This window comes from Hemitrygon akajei, chromosome 11, assembly GCF_048418815.1.
Source record: "Hemitrygon akajei chromosome 11, sHemAka1.3, whole genome shotgun sequence".
In the NCBI taxonomy this organism is placed as follows: Eukaryota; Metazoa; Chordata; class Chondrichthyes; order Myliobatiformes; family Dasyatidae; genus Hemitrygon; species Hemitrygon akajei.
The window spans coordinates 165,353,750-165,367,749 of NC_133134.1; positions in this window are offsets into that span (position 1 = coordinate 165,353,750).

Below are 14,000 nucleotides of genomic sequence, written 5' to 3' on the forward strand. Positions count from 1 at the left end.
TACTGGCAAATAATCTGACATCGTTAGCCATTTATGAAGAGCGATGTTCACTGCCACTCTCTGCAAGTCGAGTAACTTCTGAAGCCCTACCTCCTTGTCCCAAATTCCTTGTTCACTGCAGAAATCTCTCTCTGCCCATCCTATTGTTCTCTATTAACCCATCCCCCAAACCAGCCTCCTGCCCCCACCCCCTCATTTACTCTGTCTACACTTCCTACTGTCTCAGCAAAGCAGTCAGCATAATCGATGTCCCCTCCCACACTGGTCATCCGCTCTTCTCCACTCTCCCATCGGGCAGAAGATACAAAAGACTTGAACATGTACCATGAAGTTCAAAGACAGCTTCTATCCCATTGTTATCAGACTCTTAAATGTATCTCTCACACGTTAAAAGATTCTTCTAAGACTCTTCACACTCTTCTAAGCCTTCTGCTCTTTATGTGCCTACCTGCACCGCACCTTCTCTGTAAAACTCAAACTACCTGCGTCTCAATATCACCAAGACCAAGGAGATGGTGGTGGACTTTAGGAGATCTAGGCCTCATATGGAGCCAGTGATCATTAATGGAGAATGTGTGGAGCAGGTTAAGACCTACAAGTATCTGGGAATACAGTTAGACGAGAAGCTAGACTGGACTGCCAACACAGATGCCTTGTGCAGGAAGGCACAGAGTCGACTGTACTTCCTAAGAAGGTTGGCGTCATTCAATGTCTGTAGTGAGATGCTGAAGATGTTCTATAGGTCAGTTATGGAGAGCGCCCTCTTCTTTCTGGTGGCGTGTTGGGGAGGCAGCATTAAGAAGAGGGACGCCTCACGTCTTAATAAGCTGGTAAGGAAGGCGGGCTCTGTCGTGGGCAAAGTACTGGAGAGTATAACATCGGTAGCTGAGCGAAGGGCGCTGAGTAGGCTACGGTCAATTATGGAAAACCCTGAACATCCTCTACATAGCACCATCCAGAGACAGAGAAGCAGTTTCAGCGACAGGTTGCTATCGATGCAATGCGCCTCAGACAGGATGAAGAGGTCAATACTCCCCAATGCCATTAGGCTTTACAATTCAACCGCCAGGAGTAAGATATGTTAAAGTGCCGGGGTTGATTGTATTTAATGTATTTAAGTAAACTACTTAAGAACTTTTTAAAAGCTATTATTAATGCTTTTTGAGAGAGTGATTTAGATGCATATCATATTTTTACTGAGTTAAGTATTGTATGTAATTAGTTTTGCTACAACAAGTGTGTGGGACATTGGAAAAAATGTTGAATTTCCCCATGGGGATGAATAAAGTATCTATCTATCTATCTATCTATCTATCTATCTATCTATCTAAATGTATCACCATATCGCACATCCTGTTATTATTTTTGTACAACCTCAATGTACTTGCCAATGGAACATACCGTAGGCAAACAAAAGCCTTTCACTGTATCTCGGTACTTGTGACGATATTAAACCAACCAATTCTTTCCAAAGCTGAAAAGTCAAAAAATAATAAATCCCCAGATTGAGAGAAGGATCCAGTTGTTCCCCTTCCTGCCCCCTACTCCAATCCTCTCCATAGCTTTCATTTCAAAGGGGAGGGGGCAATGGAGTGGTATTAGAGTCAAACACTCATAGACCACTACAGGACAAAAACAGGCTCTTCAGCCCATCTAGCCTATGCCGAACTATTATTCTGCTTATTCTTGTCGAGTTGCACCTGGACCATAGCCCTCCACACACTTCCCATCCATGTACTTACCCAAATTTGTCTAAAATGCTGCCATCAAACTCATATCCACCATCTCCACAGACAGCTTGGTCTGCAGTCACATCACCCACTGAATGAAGATCCCTCTCAGGTGCCCCTTCAATATTTCACCTTTCACCCTTAACCTCTAGTTCTAGACTCACCTGACCTCAGTGGAAAAACCCCGCTCTTATAACTCTCATCATTTTAATACACCTTTATCAAATATTCCCTCAATCTCCTACGCTCCGGAGAATAAAGTCCTAACCTATTTAACCTTTCATTATAACTCCAGTCCTCAAGTACTGACAACATCCTTGTAAATTTTCTCTACATTCTTTCCATTTTTGATATCTTTCCTATAGGTGGGTGCCCAGAAATTCACGCAATACTTCATATGTGGCCTCACAACATCTAAACTTCAACGTAACAACCCATTAATGGGACAATTCTTCTTAAGATGCTGACAGTGGGATGAATTGCTTCCTTTTGTGTTCTGATCAAAGCTGAGCCTTCGAACTTCCAATGAATGAAGGAATGAGAATTCTCACTGTAAATTAACCCAGTCGTGGGTTCATTATGATAAATGGCTTCCAGAGCCAATATATCCCTCACAAGGAGCTGCCCGGAACTGCTTACAGTTTTTCAAAAGGGATTAATCATAGCTACATATAAAAGTCCACCTTCCAGAGACCTGAACAACTCCCTCCACAGACGATGCCTGATCCACTGAATTCCTCTGTCTTAGAACACAAGATGCTGGAATCTAGAGCGAGGCACAAGAGGCTAGACCCGTGCATAAGGTGCTGGGGCAGCACAGTAGCGCAGCGGTTAGCACAATGCTTTACAATACCAGAGACCTAGGTTCAAATCCCGCTCTTGCCTTTAAGGAGTGTGTATGTTCTCCCTGTGACCGCATGGGTTTCCTCTGGGTGCTCTGGTTCTCTCCCACAGTCTAAAGATGTAATTTGGTCATTGTAAATTGTTCCATTAGGCTATGGTTAAGTTGAGGGAATCTCTGAGTGAAGAGTCAGAAGGGCCTACTCTGTGCTGTATCTCAATAAATAATTAAAGAAAGAAAGAAACTCTGCTGGAGGAACAGTGGAGCAACGGCTAGGTGGGTATATCTGGAAGAAGGGCCTTGATTTGAAAGGCTGACTGTTCACTTCCCTTCAAGGATGCTGCCTAACCCATCTAATTCCTCCAGAATCCTCTGCATTCCTGTATTGCAGGGGTTCCCAGCCTTTATTATGCCATGGACTCCCACCATTAACCGAGGACCCCAGCTTGGCAACCCCTGCTCTAGTGGGTTTATGTTGTTCCAAGTTCCAGCATCTGCCATCTCTTGTGTCCCCACCTATTTTCTGTATGTTTCTGTGATCTGCACATACAAGACCCAAACTTATTTGAACTCCACACCTTGTCATTTTAATTGGTGAACAATGGAAGTTTTAATGGGTGAAATGGAGTCAAACATCAGCTCACGCCCCCCACAGCCTTCTCACTAGGAGGTTACCACACACCCCAATCGCCCGGAATCCTCTCAGAGACTGCAGAGTGCTAAAACACCCGAACTATCTCCAAACTGCAACAGTTCCCGAATCAAAAAATAAATGGAAAACACATAAAAAAGTGAAACAACAACACACACAAAATGCTGGTGGAACACAGCAGGCCAGGCAGCCTCTATAGGGAGAAGCGCTGTCGACGTTTCAGGCCGAAACCCTTCGTCAGGACTAACTGAAAGGAAAGATAGTAAGAGATTTGAAAGTAGTGGGAGGAGGGGGAAATGCGAAATGATAGGAGAAGACCGGAGGGGGTGGGATAAAGCTAAGAGCTGGAAAGGTGATTGGCGAAAGTGATACAGAGCTGGAGAAGGGAAAGGATCATGGGACGGGAGGCCTCAGGAGAAAGAAGTTGGGGGGAGCACCGGTCTTCTCCTATCATTTCACAATTCCCCCTCCCCCCACTACTTCCAAATCTCTTTTTATCTTTCCTTTCAGTTAGTCCTGACGAAGGGTCTCGGCCTGAAACGTCGACAGCGCTTCTCCCTATAGATGCTGCCTGGCCTGCTGTGTTCTACCAACATTTTGTGTGTGTTGCTTGAATTTCCAGCATCTGCAGATTTCCTCGTGTTTGCTCTTAAAAAAGTCAAAATATGATTTCATGATTTAACAGCCGAAGGAGCATTGTACACAGGCGCCATCTTGACTGGAACAAAGAAATACAATAGAATCAATGAAAAACTACCAACAAAGACTGACAAACAACCAATGTGCAAAAGAAAACAAACCGTGAAAATAAAAACAACATCCAATAAATAAATATTATTGAGAACATGAATTGTAGAGTCCTTGAAACTGAGTCTGTAGATTGAGGAATCAGTTCAGAGTAGAGGTGAGTGAAGTTATTCACACCTGATCGTGTAGGTAGTGACTATGCCTGAACATGGTGGTGTGGGACCCGAGGCCCATTGTGGAAGTGAAGTTATCCACACTGGTTCAGGAGCCTGATGGTTGTCGGGTAATAACTGTGCCTGAACCTGGTGGTGTGGGACCCGAGGCCCATTGTGGAAGTGAAGTTATCCACACTGGTTCAGGAGACTGATGGTTGTGGGGTAATAACTGTTCCTGAACATGGTGGTGTGGGACCCGAGGCCCATTGTGGAAGTGAAGTTATCCACACTGGTTCAGGAGCCTGATGGTTGTGGGGTAATAACTGTTCCTGAACATGGTGGTGTGGGACCCGAGGCCCATTGTGGAAGTGAAGTTATCCACACTGGTTCAGGAGCCTGATGGTTGTGGGGTAATAACTGTTCCTGAACATGGTGGTGTGGGACCCGAGGCCCATTGTGGAAGTGAAGTTATCCACACTGGTTCAGGAGCCTGATGGTTGTGGGGTAATAACTGTTCCTGAACATGGTGGTGTGGGACCCGAGGCCCATTGTGGAAGTGAAGTTATCCACACTGGTTCAGGAGCCTGATGGTTGTCGGGTAATAACTGTTCCTGAACATGGTGGTGTGGGACCAGAGGCCCATTGTGGAAGTGAAGTTATCCACACTGGTTCAGGAGCCTGATGGTTGTCGGGTAATAACTGTTCCTGAACATGGTGGTGTGGGACCCGAGGCCCATTGTGGAAGTGAAGTTATCCACACTGGTTCAGGAGCCTGATGGTTGTCGGGTAATAACTGTGCCTGAACCTGGTGGTGTGGGACCCGAGGCCCATTGTGGAAGTGAAGTTATCCACACTGGTTCAGGAGCCTGATGGTTGTGGGGTAATAACTGTTCCTGAACCTGGTGGTGTGGGACCCGAGGCCCATTGTGGAAGTGAAGTTATCCACACTGGTTCAGGAGCCTGATGGTTGTCGGGTAATAACTGTTCCTGAACATGGTGGTGTGGGACCCGAGGCCCATTGTGGAAGTGAAGTTATCCACACTGGTTCAGGAGCCTGATGGTTGTCGGGTAATAACTGTGCCTGAACCTGGTGGTGTGGGACCCGAGGCCCATTGTGGAAGTGAAGTTATCCACACTGGTTCAGGAGCCTGATGGTTGTGGGGTAATAACTGTTCCTGAACATGGTGGTGTGGGACCCGAGGCCCATTGTGGAAGTGAAGTTATCCACACTGGTTCAGGAGCCTGATGGTTGTGGGGTAATAACTGTTCCTGAACATGGTGGTGTGGGACCCGAGGCCCATTGTGGAAGTGAAGTTATCCACACTGGTTCAGGAGCCTGATGGTTGTGGGGTAATAACTGTTCCTGAACATGGTGGTGTGGGACCCGAGGCCCATTGTGGAAGTGAAGTTATCCACACTGGTTCAGGAGCCTGATGGTTGTGGGGTAATAACTGTTCCTGAACATGGTGGTGTGGGACCCGAGGCCCATTGTGGAAGTGAAGTTATCCACACTGGTTCAGGAGCCTGATGGTTGTGGGGTAATAACTGTTCCTGAACATGGTGGTGTGGGACCCGAGGCCCATTGTGGAAGTGAAGTTATCCACACTGGTTCAGGAGCCTGATGGTTGTCGGGTAATAACTGTTCCTGAACCTGGTGGTGTGGGACCCGAGGCCCATTGTGGAAGTGAAGTTATCCACACTGGTTCAGGAGCCTGATGGTTGTGGGGTAATAACTGTTCCTGAACCTGGTGGTGTGGGACCCGAGGCCCATTGTGGAAGTGAAGTTATCCACACTGGTTCAGGAGCCTGATGGTTGTCGGGTAATAACTGTTCCTGAACATGGTGGTGTGGGACCCGAGGCCCATTGTGGAAGTGAAGTTATCCACACTGGTTCAGGAGCCTGATGGTTGTCGGGTAATAACTGTGCCTGAACCTGGTGGTGTGGGACCCGAGGCCCATTGTGGAAGTGAAGTTATCCACACTGGTTCAGGAGCCTGATGGTTGTGGGGTAATAACTGTTCCTGAACATGGTGGTGTGGGACCCGAGGCCCATTGTGGAAGTGAAGTTATCCACACTGGTTCAGGAGCCTGATGGTTGTCGGGTAATAACTGTTCCTGAACATGGTGGTGTGGGACCCGAGGCCCATTGTGGAAGTGAAGTTATCCACACTGGTTCAGGAGCCTGATGGTTGTCGGGTAATAACTGTTCCTGAACATGGTGGTGTGGGACCCGAGGCCCATTGTGGAAGTGAAGTTATCCACACTGGTTCAGGAGCCTGATGGTTGTCGGGTAATAACTGTTCCTGAACATGGTGGTGTGGGACCCGAGGCCCATTGTGGAAGTGAAGTTATCCACACTGGTTCAGGAGCCTGATGGTTGTGGGGTAATAACTGTTCCTGAACATGGTGGTGTGGGACCCGAGGCCCATTGTGGAAGTGAAGTTATCCACACTGGTTCAGGAGCCTGATGGTTGTCGGGTAATAACTGTTCCTGAACATGGTGGTGTGGGACCCGAGGCCCATTGTGGAAGTGAAGTTATCCACACTGGTTCAGGAGACTGATGGTTGTGGGGTAATAACTGTTCCTGAACATGGTGGTGTGGGACCCGAGGCCCATTGTGGAAGTGAAGTTATCCACACTGGTTCAGGAGCCTGATGGTTGTCGGGTAATAACTGTGCCTGAACCTGGTGGTGTGGGACCCGAGGCCCATTGTGGAAGTGAAGTTATCCACACTGGTTCAGGAGCCTGATGGTTGTCGGGTAATAACTGTTCCTGAACATGGTGGTGTGGGACCCGAGGCCCATTGTGGAAGTGAAGTTATCCACACTGGTTCAGGAGTCTGATGGTTGTCGGGTAATAACTGTTCCTGAACATGGTGGTGTGGGACCCGAGGCCCATTGTGGAAGTGAAGTTATCCACACTGGTTCAGGAGCCTGATGGTTGTCGGGTAATAACTGTGCCTGAACCTGGTGGTGTGGGACCCGAGGCCCATTGTGGAAGTGAAGTTATCCACACTGGTTCAGGAGCCTGATGGTTGTCGGGTAATAACTGTTCCTGAACCTGGTGGTGTGGGACCCGAGGCCCATTGTGGAAGTGAAGTTATCCACACTGGTTCAGGAGCCTGATGGTTGTGGGGTAATAACTGTTCCTGAACATGGTGGTGTGGGACCCGAGGCCCATTGTGGAAGTGATGTTATCCACACTGGTTCAGGAGCCTGATGGTTGTGGGGTAATAGCTGTTCCTGAACATGGTGGTGTGGGACCTGAGGCCCATTGTGGAAGTGAAGTTATCCACACTGGTTCAGGAGCCTGATGGTTGTCGGGTAATAGCTGTTCCTGAACATGGTGGTGTGGGACCCGAGGCCCATTGTGGAAGTGAAGTTATCCACACTGGTTCAGGAGCCTGATGGTTGTCAGGTAATAACTGTTCCTGAACATGGTGGTGTGGGACCCGAGGCCCATTGTGGAAGTGAAGTTATCCACACTGGTTCAGGAGCCTGATGGTTGTCGGGTAATAACTGTGCCTGAACCTGGTGGTGTGGGACCTGAGGCCCATTGTGGAAGTGAAGTTATCCACACTGGTTCAGGAGCCTGATGGTTGTGGGGTAATAGCTGTTCCTGAACATGGTGGTGTGGAACCCGAGGCCCATTGTGGAAGTGAAGTTATCCACACTGGTTCAGGAGCCTGATGGTTGTCGGGTAATAGGTGTTCCTGAACCTGGTGGTGTGGGGCTTGAAGCTCCTGTACTGCCTGCACAAGGGTAGCAGTGAGAAGACCCTGGGTGGTGGGTGTCCTTGATGATGGATGTTACCTTCTTGTAACAGAGCTCCTTGTCAATCTGCTCAGTGGTGGGGAGGGATTTTCCTGTGATGGACTGGGCCACATCTACCATATTTTGTACTTTTTTGTCTTTGGACATCTGTGTTTCCATATCAGGCTGAGACACAGCCAGTCACTCAGTCAGAAAACATTTCTCGGTTACTTATCGCTTCCAGCCACGTAGCAAACAACACACCTCACTTTTGAATCATCGGTATTTGGACATGAGTACTGCTTTCATTGTGCAAGTCCTTTATAATCACCAGGACTAATCGTAATTCCAACACAGATGGTTACAGAGGGCCATTAGTCACACTCTGCCAGTCTGGCCCTCTGTCCATTATATTCTCTGGATCCTCTGCACGGTTAATCGAAGTCATGCTAATACATTGATTTCAGGCCTGTCAGCTTCAAGGTTTGGTAACAAATCTTGTGAGGAATTTTATCAAATGCCTTTCTACAATTAGCAGCGTAACTCTATTATAGCATGGGTGGCCTGGGTTCAATTCCAGTTACAGCCTGTAAGGAGTTTGTACATTCTCCCCATGACCACTTGGGTTTCTCCCACCTGTTCCACTTTCCTCCCTCATTCCAAAGACGTCTGAGTCAGTGGGTTAATTAGTCACACGGGTGTAATTGGCTGGCGTGGGCTTGTTGGGCCGGAAGTTACTGTGGTGGATCTCTAAATAAAATAAAATTAAACCTTGTAGGCGATCCCTGTACCCTTCATTATCCTGCTTAAAATAGACTCTTATCACAAGCAGAAATCGCCTTTACAAATGTTTGCCAATCCCTCTCTGATGAACAGAATTTTGTTAGGGTGTTCAGGAGTTCTGTTCTGAGTAACTTGCTTGGTGATGTTATGGTCTATGGTCCGATATCCAGTGTACAGTCCACTAGTTGAACAAAAAATGAACTTTCTTTGTTTCCTCTGTAGCGGTGGAGGCTGAGGGGAGAATTTACAAAGGTTTATAAGATTATGAGATGCATAGACAGAGTAGACTGTTACATAAGAGAATCTGCATATGCTGTAAATTTTGAGTAACAGACACAAAGTTCTGGGGGAGCCCCGCAGGCCAGGCAGCATCTATAGAGGAGAATAAGCAGTCGACATTTTGGCCTAAGACCCTTCATCAGTGTCCAGTCTGACACATACATACATACACAACATGCACAAATACATTATATATATATCTTCTCCGAGGATTGTCACCTTGGCGTGGTAGAAAGGCTTGTGTGTTCCTGAGATCCCGAGAGTGATGCTGTCTGTAGTGTAGGGTAGGGTCACCATGGCAATAAGGTGAAGGGGGAGGTTTCAGATAATGAGCGATCCAACCAAGACCTCAATGGCGGAGCTGGTAGAAGATGATGACACATCTTCCTTTCAAGCTGCAATAATCAAGAACCCACTAATGTTCAGATTTCACATCTGACTCATATCCTCTGTGTGGTATGTATCGCTTCCCTACACTACAACAATGCTGCGTTTCTTTTTTTTTAGAAAATAGATCTTCAGGGACTTTTTTTTCAATTCTTTCCGGTAACCAATAAAAGTCAAGGCTTCAGCTCTTTGATTTCGTTCACACCTAGTGCTTCCCCCACTGCCCCCAAGGTCTGACACTCTGGGTGCATTGGAAAACGCTGCAGTTTATTAAGTGGATTTTTGCATCAGACCTATTATTTCACCGTTACTGGAAAGTGGAGATTATGCAGGGAATGGAAATAACGTAGATAGTCATTATGGTCAGAATGAACTCAAGGAGCTTATTTCTACAAACATCAGCACAGTACGCGCTGTTCAGCCCACAGCGTACTGCCAGCCCTTTACCCACCTCCACAGTCACTTCAACCCTTCCCTCCTACCTGCTCTGGCTCTCCAGTTCTCTATCATCTAATCGAATCACAACAGCGTTATTTTCTCTGACATGCATCGTGAAATTTGTCCCGATGAAGGATCTCGGCCTGAAACTTCTCTTCTCCATAGATGCTGCCTGACCTGCTGAGCCCCTCCGGTGATCTGTATCCATTGCATTGTGAAATCTGCTGTTTTGTGGCAGCAACGCAGTGCAATACACAAAAAATTACTACAAGTGACAATAAGAAATATATACTATATATAAATGAATAACTAGTGCAACAAGGTAGGTCTGCAGTCTAGTGTAGTTTTTGTGTTGTTTTACGTAGTTCAGTGTAGTTTTTGTATTGTTTGTTCAATGTAGCACCATGATCCTGAAAAACGTTGTCTCGTTTTGTGTACTGTACCAGTCGAAATGACAATAAAAAGTGACTTGACTTGACTTGAAGATGTATCAACAAGGCAACTGGACTTGTGTTGTCTAGAAGCCATTTCACCACTCATCCAAGAGGCTTTTTCAGTTCTGATCCAAGGGGGGTAGTTTTCCAGTTTATAAACTCTGTGAGTTGTTTAAAGGTACAGCAATCACATGAGGGTAATTAAGAGTTGTAGAGGTGATGAAAGGATCATTAGTCTTATCTTTGCCTGAATGGAGGTGAGAACTGTTGTGGAGACGTTGGGCTAGAGATGTTAGGACTGCATTGGAAGTAGCTGATAGATGGTGTCCTACCCCACCCCCTCTGATGGGTTTTCCAGTTTGTCAAAGATGGCTTCTTTAACTCCTCTTTCAAACCATCTGTCCTCCCTGTCCAAAGTATGCACATTGTTATCATCAACAGTGTGTCCTTTGTCCTTTAGGCGTAGATATAGTTTGACCTGAGGTGCTACTCTTCGCATGCACGTATCTGTATAGCGGTGAGACTAAACAGCTACTTCACAAGTGGACGGCCCAACGTAGGAGGGCTAACACCTCAGGTCAAACTATATCTACACCGAAAGGACAAAGGACACACTGTTGACGATAACAATGTGCATACTTTGGACAGGGAGGACAGATGATTTGAAAAAGGGGTTAAAGAAGCCATCTTTGACAAACTGGAAAACCCATCAGAGGGGTGGGGTAGGACACCACCTATCAGCTACTTCCATTGCAGTCCTAACATCTCTAGCCCGACGTCTCCACAACAGTTCTCACCTCCATTCATGAAAAGATAAGACTAGTGACGCTCTCATCACCTCTACAACTCTTAACGACCCTCATGGGATTGCTGTACCTTTAAACAACTCACAGAGTTTATAAGCCGGAAAACTACCCACCGTGGATCAAAACTGAAGCAGCCGCTTGGATGAGTGGTGAAACATCTTCTAGACAACACAAGTCTTTACTACTACTACTTAATGACCTGGATGACTGAGAACCTTCATGGATGAAGTGTGAAGTAACATTCATGGTGTGTGCAGAAATTTGGTGACGGAGGGGCCTCTGACACCTGAATATAAGAATCTCTTAAACGTCCCTAATGTATCTGTCTCTACCACCACCCCTGGTGGGGATTTCCACACACCCACCATTCTCTGTGTAAAGATTTACCTCTGACACCACCCCCCCCATACATTCCTCTAGTCACCTTGAAGTTATTTCCACTCATGTTAATCAGAAAGTTCTATGTTGAAGAACTCTGTGATTCTAACTCATAGACTCAGAAAACTACAGCACAGAAATGGGCCCTGCGGTTCGTCTACACTATACTGAACCATTTAAGCTGCCTATTCCCATCGACCTGCACTGTGACCATAGCCCTCCATACCCCTACCACCTGAATACCAATCCAAACCTCTCTTGCATGCTCCACTTGCACTGGCTGCTCATTCCACACTCCCACCACCCTCTGAGTGAAGATGTTTCCCCTCATGTTCCCCATAAACATTTCACATTTCACCCCTAACCCATGACCTCTGGTTGTAATCCCACCCAACCTCAGTGGAAAAAGTCTGCTTGCGTTTATCCTATCTGTACCCTTCATAATTTTGTATACCTCTATCAAATCTCCTTTCAATCTCCTATGTTCCAAGGAATGGACAGGAGTGGACAGCCAGCGCCTCTTCCCCAGGTCACCACTGCTCAGTACAAGAGGACATGGCTTTAAGGTAAGGGGAGGGAAGTTCAAGGGGGATATTAGAGGAAAGTTTTTCACTCAGAGAGTGGTTGGTGCGTGGAATGCACTGCCTGAGTCAGTGGTGGAGGCAGATACACTAGTGAAATTTAAGAGACTCCTAGACAGGTATATGGAGGAATTTAAGGTGGAGGGTTATATGGGAGGCAGGGTTTAAGGGTTGGCATAATGGCCTGTACTGTGCTGTATTGTTCTTTGTTTGAATAAAGCCCTAACCTATTCAATCTTCCATTATAGATATTCCAGTATTTATGGTTATTTAAATCAAATGCCTTCTTTGGGGCACTCCTCTGTTTTCACGAATGTCTGCGAAGAAAAAGAATTTCAGGATGTATATTGTATACATTTCTCTGACATCAAATGGACCTATTGAAATATCATTAAGTTCAAAAGGGTGCAGAAAAGATTAACAAGCTTGTTAAACATTAGATTATTAATTTTTTTGTCATGTGTACATCAAAACACACAGTGAAACGTGTCCTTTCAGTCAAATCAAATCTCGAAGATTATACAAGGGGCAAGTGTCTCCACGACTCTGGCACCAACATAGTATGCCTGCAGTTTACTAACCCTAAGCCATTCATCTTTACAGTGTGGAAGGAAACCCATGTGGTCACGGGGAAAAAGCACCAACTTCTGTTAGGCTGTCATAGGGAAGTAGCATCCATCATCAGAGATCCCCAACACCCAGGTCATGCTCTCATCCTTCTGCTGCCATAAGATATAGGAGCAGAATTAGGCCATTCAGCCCATCAAGTCTGCTCTGTCATTCCATCATGCCTTATCCTGGATCCCACTCAACCCCATACACCTGCCTTCTCGCCATATCCTTTGATGCCCTGACCGATCAGGAAATGATCAAATTCTGCCTCAAATATACACACCGTATTTTCCTCCACCAGAGTCTGTGGCAGAACATTCCACAGATTCACAACATTCTGGCTAAAAAAATTCCTCCTTACGTCTGTTCCAGAGTCGCTCCTCAATTTTGAGGCTGCGTCCTCTGTTCTGGATACTGCCATTAGGGCGAAGGTACAAAAGCCCCAGGACTTGCACCACCAGGTTCAGGAGCAGTTATTACCCCTCAACCATCAGGATCTTGAATAGAAGGGGATAACTATGCTCACTTGCCCCATTATTGAAATATTCCCAAAACCAATGATCTCTCTTTAAGGACACATTATCTCATGTTTTCATTATTTATCACTATTTGTTTATCTCTGCACATGGCGCATTTAGATGGAAACATAACGTTAAGATTTTTACTCCTCATGTATGTGAAGGATATAAGAAACAGTCAATTCAATTCAGTTTGTTGTCTTCTGCACTCTGGTTGATCTTTCATTCGTCCTGTTATGGTTACTTTTCCACAGGAAAATGAATCTGAGGATTATATGTGTGCTTTGATGATAACATTTGCTTTGAACTTTAGACAGTGGTGGGAATCGAACACAGGTCAGTGATCACTGGCGCATTAAGGCAATTGTGCTAACCGCACTACTACCACTCCACCCTTCCTGAGCTTTAAGGAGAGGCATGGTAGACTGGGCTGTTTTCCCTGGAGAAGAGGGAGCTGAGGGGTAACCTTGTGGAGGTTTATAAAACCACGAGAGGCCTAGATAAGGTCGGTCACTGTCATCTTCCTAGAGCAGGGATGTCCAAAATTGAAGGGCATAGGTTAGAAGTGAGAGGGGAAAGATTTAAAGGGCATCTGACTATCATCTTCTCCACAGTGTGTGGCCAGTATATGGATTGAGCTGCCAAAGGCAGAGTTATATGTCAATACAATTACATTTGGACAGGACTAGGGACAGGGAAGGTTTCAGAGTAAAGGTCAATGCAGCTAAATAGGTATTAGCCTCTCCACCACCATGGATATCTTCAAAAAGCACTGCCTCAAGAGGGCAGCATCCATCATTAAAGACCCTCAGCATCCAGGACATAGCCTCCTCTCATTACCATCATCAAGAAGGTGGTACAGGAACTCAAGGACACCCCCTCAATGTTTTAGGAACAGTTCCTCTG